Source organism: Tigriopus californicus, chromosome 7, assembly GCF_007210705.1.
Source record: "Tigriopus californicus strain San Diego chromosome 7, Tcal_SD_v2.1, whole genome shotgun sequence".
In the NCBI taxonomy this organism is placed as follows: domain Eukaryota; kingdom Metazoa; phylum Arthropoda; class Copepoda; order Harpacticoida; family Harpacticidae; genus Tigriopus; species Tigriopus californicus.
The window spans coordinates 7,932,605-7,943,064 of NC_081446.1; the positions used below are offsets into that span (position 1 = coordinate 7,932,605).

The following is a 10,460-nucleotide window of genomic DNA, read 5'->3' on the forward strand; positions in this document are numbered from 1 at the left end:
TTGAAGATTATCATATGCTCTGCTTTCAGCTTTCGTACTAGTGCATACTACATACTCGCACGTGTGAGTGTGAGTGTGTGTAGTGCTGCAAAATGCAAGAACCATTGTCAGGCCACGGAAAAAATGAAAATTTGGAATTGATTTTTTGATCGCTTTTGTCGACCAAGATGTTTATCTGAAAGCATTCAAATTTAAAATTACCTACCAAGTCAAAACCTCTCCACAATGGGGGTGGTATAGCTCGGTATGCAGCCTTTTTAACGACGTGGTGGTACTAGTGATCTCCGTTTCTTGTTCTGTACACTGTAGCTGTCGGTTGAGTAGCGCCTTTGAAGAAGGAAACCAGGTACCATGAGGCTAACTCAGGAAAACACTAGAATAGCATTCTCTTAACCTCAGAAAGAGCCAAACGGTCAAAAAAAAAATCCAAAATGAAATCTTCGAGATCTTATAGGCTCATCCTTTATGTAGTTGTTTGTAAATGGTGTACACTTTGGTAGCAAAGGTGTAAATGTAGACAAAACTTGTAATGAAAAACATAAAAGATAAACTTGTAATAACGTGAGAGTAAGCCACAAATCATATTAATCATGGTGGAAGATAGACATCTAGTAAATCAAGACGGAAACTTGTTTGCCCTTTTCTAGAATCACTTTCGCTTCATGATATTTTGGATCAATTTCAATTTTTGAATGGACCTAATATTTGCTTTTTTTCAATTGCGATTGGTCACCCTGTGTAAATGTGAGAAAGAGCTTCCAGGCTGACCCAATTTGGTATTTAAAAGACCCAGATCACGAATGTTTTATTGTGACTCATGTCGAGCGATGTTTTGAGAAAGTTTGATGATTCCAGTATAGTCTGCTCGTCAGCCCTGAAAAAAAGAACCAGGGGCCGTTTGGCAGTCCATACCTCATGGACTAGATTGGGCCCATGCGCCTTTTTTCCTTTTGAGCTCTACCATTGTCTAATCCACGAAGGTTACTGCTTTGAACTAAAGAATTGACACCAAGACGCATATCTCTTTAAAGAATCATCAGTTGCCTGCCCATAAGCCCAATTTCTGTGTTTCAAGTCTAAAATCGTTGCATCAACGGAACGTCTCTGACAGTTTTGGTCCTCTGTATCTCACACGGTAAGACCAATACCAATTAAGCGTTCAGTTCCTTTGATCTTACAAGTTTAAGCTAATTAATCAAGAATTTTGCAACACAAAGATTTGAAAAATCATCGGAATGGCTTGAAAAAATTGCCGTCGCTTCTAATAGTAAAAATAGTCTTTTTGTACGCTTTTTTGTTAAAATCAAACAACTTGACTTAGTGCAAGAGCAATGTGTTTCTGCATTTGAATGTTTTCGTAAGGTTTATTTGGCCCTCAAAATTAATCCTTGTTTCCGAGCCCTGGCCATTCCCAATCCAGAGATTCTTGTCTTCCTCGAATCCATTCTGGCTCATCCATGAAAAAAACGTTAGTGCCCATCAGCCTGAGCGGGATTATCGGGGCTGTCCCAATTTGTTTGGACGGTAAGTCTCCCCTCTTCTGATACAGTATTAATATGAATGTGTTCTGACGAATTCTTGTGTAGCGGGTTGAATTGAACCGAAAATGAAACCATTTGATTCGGTGCAGTAGATTTGCAATGTGGAATGCAATACTCACTTTTAGAAGTAAAGGTAGTTGTTCTCCATTAGGAATATGTGCCCTGAGAAGGACATCAAAGTCCATTGAGGCATGCTTCTAATGGTTTCGAGTCGCCATTCAAGCCCTACGGGGGCCGGGAGTGAAGGGAAGCGAGCGTGGGTGCGAGCGAGCGAGCTTTTGGAAAAATAAAGATGGGTGCTTTCTTTCTTCTTTAACTTCAGCTGGGACCTGGAGACTGGGAACTGTCTCTCAAAACAAGCCAATGGTACCGAATCCCAATGCACAATGTATACATTACTTACGAATGAGCATGCAATACCATTTCGTATACCTCTTTTGATACCGCCATCTTCCGCAGAATGTCTCCTTTCCTTTTTATTCGTCCCTACATACATAATGCGTTGCTCCTGGCCTCATTCATTTCATGTGGGAATTGTCATCACGTCAAACCTGTCGGAGAATGGACCCTTCAGGACCGGGAAACAAGAAAATGATCATTTTCATATTAAGTAGCATATCTCTTCAAAGCTTCCTTTGAATGCCAACTGATGATGCACGTCATTGGTCTAACACAAAAATGCCGGGTACACTTTGATCAGTAAAGACGAACACTTACATAACTAGCAACTACATAGCGTTGTGTATGCTCGTCCGAGGTCAACACATCAAGCAGGTTTGACAAGAGCGTTTCCCCTTGATCCGAGCTGGCCTTGAGCCTTGAATGACATCTCATTTGTGAGTCAGACCAACCTTGAATATTAATTACGTTGCATCTTACCTCGTGGCGCAGGTAGGTGGGTGGGTGGATGGTTGAGTACCTACTGACTTTTGTGATTCCAGAATGCAAACATGGATGGGGGAAAAGTTTGGTTCTTGGCTCGGTGATGAGGGCTTGATTTCCGGAAAATCCCTTGAGTGAACAAGAAGAAAGCTTGAGTGTCAATTACAACTGGTGGTACTGTCTTCACGAGGCAGACGAATAAGATGGAAAGAGAAGAAGAGGAAAGAACACCGTCACCAGCACAAGCAATACACAGGCAAGGGAACAAGGGAACATAGTTCCTACACTACGTTCTGTAGTAGGATACTAGGACAGAAGGGAAGGGAAAATCTGATGAAGGAGACGAGGAAGAGCAAGAACAGTCCAACGTGTCAGAACAGAACGTAGCCCTGGATCACTTCTCCTCTCTCTAGAGCTGTGAACTGCCTCAAAGGGCGAAGACCGTTAGTCAATCTAAATTCCAAGTGACAAGTAAATTTAGGGACTTTTCTCATTCTGGATAGAATTTCTCGTTGCTGATTGTATTTTGCTACTCAACTATTGTAATTTTAATGAATAATGTTGCTGTACGAGAAAATGAATGGGACAGAGGTAGGGAAAAATGAGACAGGTTGAGACTGACATTACCAGGCATTGCCAGGCATTACAAGCATTAGTGAGCGGTGAAGCTGACACGCTCTAATCCTAAACTATCCACCTCTAAAATCAGTACAACGAAACGTATCGTCGTACGTGGCGGGCACCAAGGATGGACTAGATATGACCCTGTGAGAAAGTTGTTCTACACTTCAATAAGATTTCAAATGATGTGATGGCTTTGTGTTGTTTGGTCATTACAGGCTTGCTTACAAATTTGACGGTACAAAAAGGCTCCCGGTCAGGGTCTCAAGTTTTTTTTCCTTACAACACTTGTCTTGTTCCCTAGAAAAGTTATCGAATAGCTTTACACCAACAAACTGTACGAGTACATACATGGACTCGAATTTGGAGTTAGTGACAACGCTCTAGGGGAAAGATGATTCCTTGCAGATTCATGTCATGGAAAGTTCCCACAAGTGCGCACTCTGTACTGTATATGAAACAAAATTGTGCATGTCGAGTTTAACTAAGAGAGGCTTTAAACCACGATGAAAAACCAGGATTGAATCCGGTTTGAGGATTGAAGTAGGAATAGTGCTGGGGTGAGTCCAGCAGAGGACTCGAGTCTGTCACTGTACTCAAGCCGAACAAAAAGACTCATATTGCGAAATTTAAACCAAGGAATTACATTTTTTCCCCAAATCCGGACTTGAGTCTGGACTCGCCTTAGCACTAATCCTACTTCCTTCCTTAAACCGGATTCAATCGTGGTTTTCCATCGCAGTATAAAGCCGCCCTAAGCATTGAGTTTGATGTGAAACAATATGTAATGAGATGCTTGGCCTAACTTTGCTCTCGTCATTCCCAAATTCAACCCCAAAGAAAGGGGTGACTTTTTAAGATCTCCTCTCCAACCCTTCGGTAGGATATACTCTAGTAATGGGGATGGACTGGAAACATGTGGAACAAAAGAAGCGAAAGGAGGACAATCAAGCGTTCGTCCCTTTCTTCGTTCCAGGAGCCACTATAATGGGATATCTTTCCTGGGAAAGGGATGGTTGACAAGGGGTACTGTGCGGCCCTCCAATGCAGTGTGTCACTCTCTGGGCTGATGGGCTCGCTTGTTAGACCAGCACTGCTTATCTAAACGTGTGTTCTCGACGGTGTAAAACGGGAAATTAAGAGCCCATCGTCTGGTGGACTGACTACATATCTTGTCGCCAACCCTTGGGAATTCTCTAGCTCGACCCATTTTAGCCGGCACAATTTGGTAGATTTGATTAGAAAAAGCAGGGATTCCGTAGAGCCTTGGGCTATCCTTGGTATTTAGGACCTTCAAGGAGTCATTTTGCGGCTGACACAGTCACACGGGGACTTTAAGTACTGGTGAACGAGCCATAAAATCTGGGATAATAATTTTTGAAAGGAAATGATGACATGGAACGGAAGTAATGGGATCCAGCACCCCATTGAAGAGAAAACTTCATTCATTATGATTCTAGATATCCCAGGCTCAAGTTATTGCCAATGCATAGATACTTGAAGGATCTTCGCCTTGTAATAAAACCCTAAGGCTGTTGCAAGCCTTGCCACACACACACACACCCTCCTTCCTTCCCCCTCCTTCCTTGCCCCCCCGTCTTACGTACATAGCATTGAGAACAGAATGAAGATGTACAACTCACATTATCTCAAGTTGGTTGTGGAAGTGACAGGAGCGGCCACCCCTTACACGCCTGGTTCAACCCTCCCCAGAACTCCTGGATCACGAGTAGTCATGAAAAACTACCCACTTTGAGCAAATACGTAGTCATCAAACAAAACCGAGCCATTTTTCCCTTCGAGAGACCGGAAGCAGCTCAAACTGGCGAGTCCGTGACAAATTTAGCAGGAGTGTCGTTGAACATTAACAACAATGATACAACCGACGACGACTCATCCCCAAGCTTGAAGCTACCCTACATCGTTAAGATATGAGTACCTGATCAGAGTTTTTAAGGAAATCCAACAACTATCTAACAAATTCCTCGACTGAAAATCATGGATGGGCACGCCTCCTGACTAAATGAGACCATTGTAAATTGACTGACTCTCTAGATACATCCATGGTAGAAAATGTCAACTCGGGCATTTTATGCCTTACCTAAGCTCACCCCTTTCCGGTGGTGAGTCAAGTGGAATAGCGGATTGGATCCTCGAGCGTGGCGGATGACAAACTACCCTCATCACTAAGAGAAGGGTTCGTTCAAGAAAGCTGAGAGGGCCAAGATCGTCCCACCTAATATTTGGTATGTACATCGTGTGGCTTGCATGCATCTTCTAAATCGCTCTAATGGGCTCTGACTTGAAAGCGACTAAAGGTGAGCTGGTTGTGTCTGTCTGATCCTTTCCTTGAACAAGATGACGGGTGTTGTCTGGATGGTGCTTTGTCAGTTAGCTCACCATAGCCATTTATTTACAATCCCAAGTTCTCTGATTTGTTGGTTTTTCGCCTCAATCTCCATCATATTCTGACTTGGAAGTCGACGAAAGTGTCGAGGGATCGGAAAGAGAGGGAGACTACGATTTAGGAATCTCATGAATAATAAGCTCACTTTTCTTGGCATCCCATGCTCCCATTGAGCCATTGAGGTAGGTGCGAGATCCACAACTTGCTTGGCTCCACCAGCCATGGGCTCGGACAGCTTGTGTGCTCGGTGGACGTGAGAGAGTTTGTACGACGTGCTTTCATGCATGCTTGATTGTTGCCCAGTAAATAAATGAAGGGTGCCTGAAATTCTCGCGCATAATCAAGCAACTTGCCAAGTTGCTGATCGTTGTCGATCTCCGTCACACTATTGAACAACGAAGGTGGCAACAACAACGATAACAACAACAACAAACTATGAAAAAAATGCAAGCTTTGTAACATCAACCAATGAAAAAGATGTAACTGTTGTAATCACACCAACCATCCACATCATATCATAACTATCTAGCTTATGTTGAATCTTTGATTCTGGAGGTGTTTTCACACTTTCACTCACATAGCATGTTTCAAGGATGCAATGCAATGTAGTTAAAGTGCAATACTGCAAGGATTTTCAAGCGATCACTTGGTAACCAAATTGTCGCGTTCATGAACTGAGTAGGCTTGCCAGGCGATTGTTTCTTTTCAAAAAACATCTCTCGTAGACCGATGGCTCTAAAACTTTCCCCTGTTGGGTGAAGAAAGGGCAGGCAAGTGGGGAATTCATCTTGTGTCTATTTGGATTAGGACTCATCCTGGTCCGGCTTGAGGTATCAACCTATTGCTTCCATTCAGACAACCTAGCCTCTTGGAGACCACCCTCTTGTTGGACCACCTACGTAGTGGCAAGTCGAGGGTAAAACAGTACCTGTTTCACCCGGCACATTTCATCTAAGCCACGAGATCCTTTCACTGTCGAAAATTCCACGAGATGGACATAGATCGCTTCATGGGAGAATCAAGTCATTAAAACGATTTCTCATGTCACATCATCCTATGGCGCACCATAGTATGTAGACTGCATCTGCAATAGATGTATCCTATTTGATCTGGCACGATAAAAGACGAGACATTTTTCAGTTCATCCTGAAGTTCTGACTTCCACCTTTTTTTTGACAGATAAAACAACTGAAAGGGCTGGTTTTCTCTGGCTCATCCGTTACTTGGTTTGTCTATGGGCTTGCTTTTTCCGTGACAAGATTCCAAGAACCGAGGGGACTTTCCAACGCAAAAGCAGAGGACGTCTGGGGTGAAATACGAAGGCATGGCGTGGAGGCTCCATTTTGAGGGCGTAAAACTCAAGACAAGACCAGGGAGTGAAAAAAACGAAAATCGGGACAGGAGGACGGAAAAACGGAAGGAAGTAAGGAAGGAAGGAAGTGGCATGTAAAGATCAACAACACACGCACAAACAGAGAGGGAAACGGACGGGAGGATGGACCGACTACTACTACTACCAGTGAAACAAACTCTCATCGTTGGGAACAACATCCCACAACGAGGATTTATTGCTCGCACTTGTCAAATTAAAATGAATACATGGTCCCGTGACATGGAAGGTTCAATGTCAACAATTGAAGCCCAAATGATCAAAATAATGCCCTAATGTTTTCACAGTTTTACTTCCTGTTGAAATATCCTTGTTTGGCGTAGCTAGTGCCGTGGTTGACGAATGTTTGTAGCTGGTTGTTCCTCCTCCATTTAACGCCCCCTCTCTTTTTGGGGTTTGTATGTATAAAGTAGAGATTCATAAACTCTATGCACCAGACCCAAATTGAAGGGGAGTTTGATAACGGATTCTGTTCACGCGTCCCCACCAACCATTAAAGGAGTCCACCAAGAATGAAGAATGGGAAGGTTGGCCAGAAAAATAACTGGTTTCCCGAGAACCAGAGAACCACACTTGGTTGATAGTATGATATGTAGGTGGAACACAGGATGTGAGCACATTTTTGAGCACTCAAATAACCTCTTTACCTAGCTTGGGATACCAAATGAAAAAACACGTTAGGCGTATGAATGATTCGTCTTGGTTGTCCCCGGAATATATTTATAGATGGGTCATGTGCGATCAAGCCTCCAATAGCTATGCAGGCATCAGCTTGCCAAAATTAATCCTGTTGGCTCTAAGGGCACTTGACTAGATCACTGCTGGAAGTAAAATTATCACCAAGGCTGTCTAGAATGATGCAATCAAAATCGGCAAAAAATAAAAAATGCAATTTAGAATACAACAAAAAGGGCGAAATGTAATGAGAGTGAGAAAAAATTCACCGTAAACAAAAATGTGAAAGGATGTTGAATTGGGGTACACAAGTTTTCTCTATAATCACTCTACTTTACCATATGATTATAATAGGTCACAGTGGTTAAAAGAGCCTCAACAATTTTCTAAAGAATTAGCAACATATCTTGACATAATCTAGCTCGTAATGCTATACGGATGACTGATTTCACTACTTCATGAATTTCATTTCAGTTTCAAAAGCGGAATGAATAATGATTGAATGAATTGCTTTCAAGAAGCAAAATAATCAAGCCCTTTGAAAAAAAGCTATTTTTTTCACGAGCAAATCCTATCAAATGGGTAAATGGGGACAAATTGTTTCAAAATCACCTCAGCATTCTTGCTCTTTTAATAAACCCAAGAAGATATGCATTTGCATATTTTGGACAGCTCTGGTAATCTTGGATGGACCAGAATGAAAGAGCAGATTGACTACATTGACTTCAGTGGAGGGGGGGAACGGTTCCAATTTTATAAGAGTCGATCAATGACGACGGTTAACGCGGCGACTGATATGCTCACCTTGTAAACGGGAAAAAAACATGGAAGGCGTGTTCCGAATTGTTAAAATGAGAAACGTTTTGGTGTCAATGGCGATGGTGCAGAATCAAACCTCGTCAAGTCAAATATGGTAAGAAATCTCGCTCCTGTTCATTTGTACTTGATGAGTTGCATCATGGATCAGGACCAGTTTCCTTCCTCTTTGAAGTAAGCTCATGTTGTTCAAATTTTGAAAGGGGGAAAGTCACTCCTCAGGAATTATGAGTCAATTTTTGTCACTAATGAGGACTTGTAGAATTTATTGAAGTCAACATTGGTTTCGAGTATATTTTAGCACAACCAAAATATACTTCAAAGCTCCTAAAATAGCTTAATGTTTAGTCAAAAGAGGGCCCCTGGCCTTATGTGCAAAGGAAGAATAATGAAGGAAAGAATGTCGTAAAAGGTATTGTTAATCGTACAATATTGTTTAAAACTGTTACAGAAACTGCATTGCTTTGAATTTCGGACAAGGATTTTCTTTCGTTTATCAACATCATATTTGGTTCTGAATACTATCCCTGGGGCCCGGAAGGGCGAGGGCCATTGGCGAGGGTTAAAGGGTGCGCTTCGAGGCCAAATGTCGAAACGTTGTTCAAGTCTGACTTGAAAGATGTGACTGAATCAACATCTACTACGTACTCCTGACGAATAATTGAGAGAAGCAAATTGAGCAAGGAACGAGCCCGGAAAAGGAAGAGATGTGTACCTCATTGCGCTAACTAACCTTGATTTTCGAGGACTTGGAGGGGCTCTCAAAACGCATGTTAAGCTCTGCAGTAACTACAATTAACCCTAAACCCTGGGTTGAGAAAAAGCTCATGAATGTTTTTAAAACATGTACACTGCCATTTTTTTTAATCTCTCTCAAAATGCAATGTTAGCGTGCATAACGAACCCAGGACCTTATGAAAACAAGCCGCTATGGCTGATGAGGATCCACGGTCTCAAAACCGACTCATTTAACTAATACTGTTTTTACTTATTAAGACTGAAATACAATAGAATACAAATATCTTACAAAATGATTTATACCCAGATTTCAAAAGTTTCCTTGACAAGGAAACAAAACGCACTCAGCGCATTGTTTTCCTAAGCGGTCTTTTGTTTTAACAATCTATTTTGATATTCTATATGGTAGAGGTCTTTGGCATATCATACAATTGATTGGAGCCCCTAGATGGTTGTTCCAAACTCGAGCGGTGTGGTGACGGTCGCTCCGATGAAGACTTGACATGCTCATATATCAAAAGATTTTGACATGAAACTTCGCAAATATCCATTGGTGTCTTGTTGAAGGGCTTCTTCATACGTGTAGAACATCCAATCCATCGTCAGTGTGTGTACCTACATTGCTAGTTATATCGGGTGAACAATCGGCGATAGCTTCAATCAAAGATTAAGACAGCAAACACAATTTTGTCGATGGGAGAAAAAGAAAGATTCCTCTCGAATTCGGTAGCTCAGAACTGAAAGCTGGAATTTTGTTGGGGAATATAGGATTGAATTGATTCCTTAAAGTACCTTTACGTGTTGTGAAGAGATAGACATCGTCGTCGGAATTGTACATTGCTGACCATGGTTTTCTATACGAATTTGGAAACTCACAATAAGATGTCAACATTTGCCATGTTTTAGTCGGCAGGAATGACAAACATGGAACTTTTCTTAACCATGTAGTGAAGCTATTAGGATGCAATAAACCAGGTGAAAAAACTCCGGAGCAAGATTATTCATGGTGCCCATCGCTTTGTGCTTGTGAACTCAATTCAGGTGAAAATTGAGAAAGAAACATTTTCCCACCTGGTTTTATTACGGCAATTATGTCTCGAGCACTAAAAGCTAATAGCTTGGGAACCTGGCCCACTGAAGCCTCACTGAGAGAATCTGAAACAGTATTGCTTTATGTACCTCTCTCATGACTTTGAATCCCAATCGAGAGCAATGAAGCTGGAAAATGAGACTTGAAGAGCAGTGAAGGTTCGCTTTGGGCATATTTCGCCCAGCAGTGTCTCTAAACTCTAATGCCTATCTAGAGTACAACACTGTGATTTAATGAGCGGCATCGTTTGGATCCGACGAAGCTTTTGGTGCTTGGGGTCACACGACGAGAGGGTCAAAG

General features: G+C 42.1%; 1 long non-coding RNA gene across 1 annotated transcript; it reads right to left on the reverse strand.

Moving 5' to 3' along the window:
- Window positions 1–1,345: 1,345 nt before the first annotated feature.
- On the reverse strand, window positions 1,346–2,595 carry LOC131883786 (uncharacterized). Its single transcript, XR_009373647.1, has 3 exons — window positions 2,421–2,595; window positions 1,661–2,092; window positions 1,346–1,577 (listed from the first exon to the last, which is right to left on the reverse strand). It is a non-coding gene; the product is annotated as an uncharacterized LOC131883786 (long non-coding RNA).
- Window positions 2,596–10,460: the final 7,865 nt, after the last annotated feature.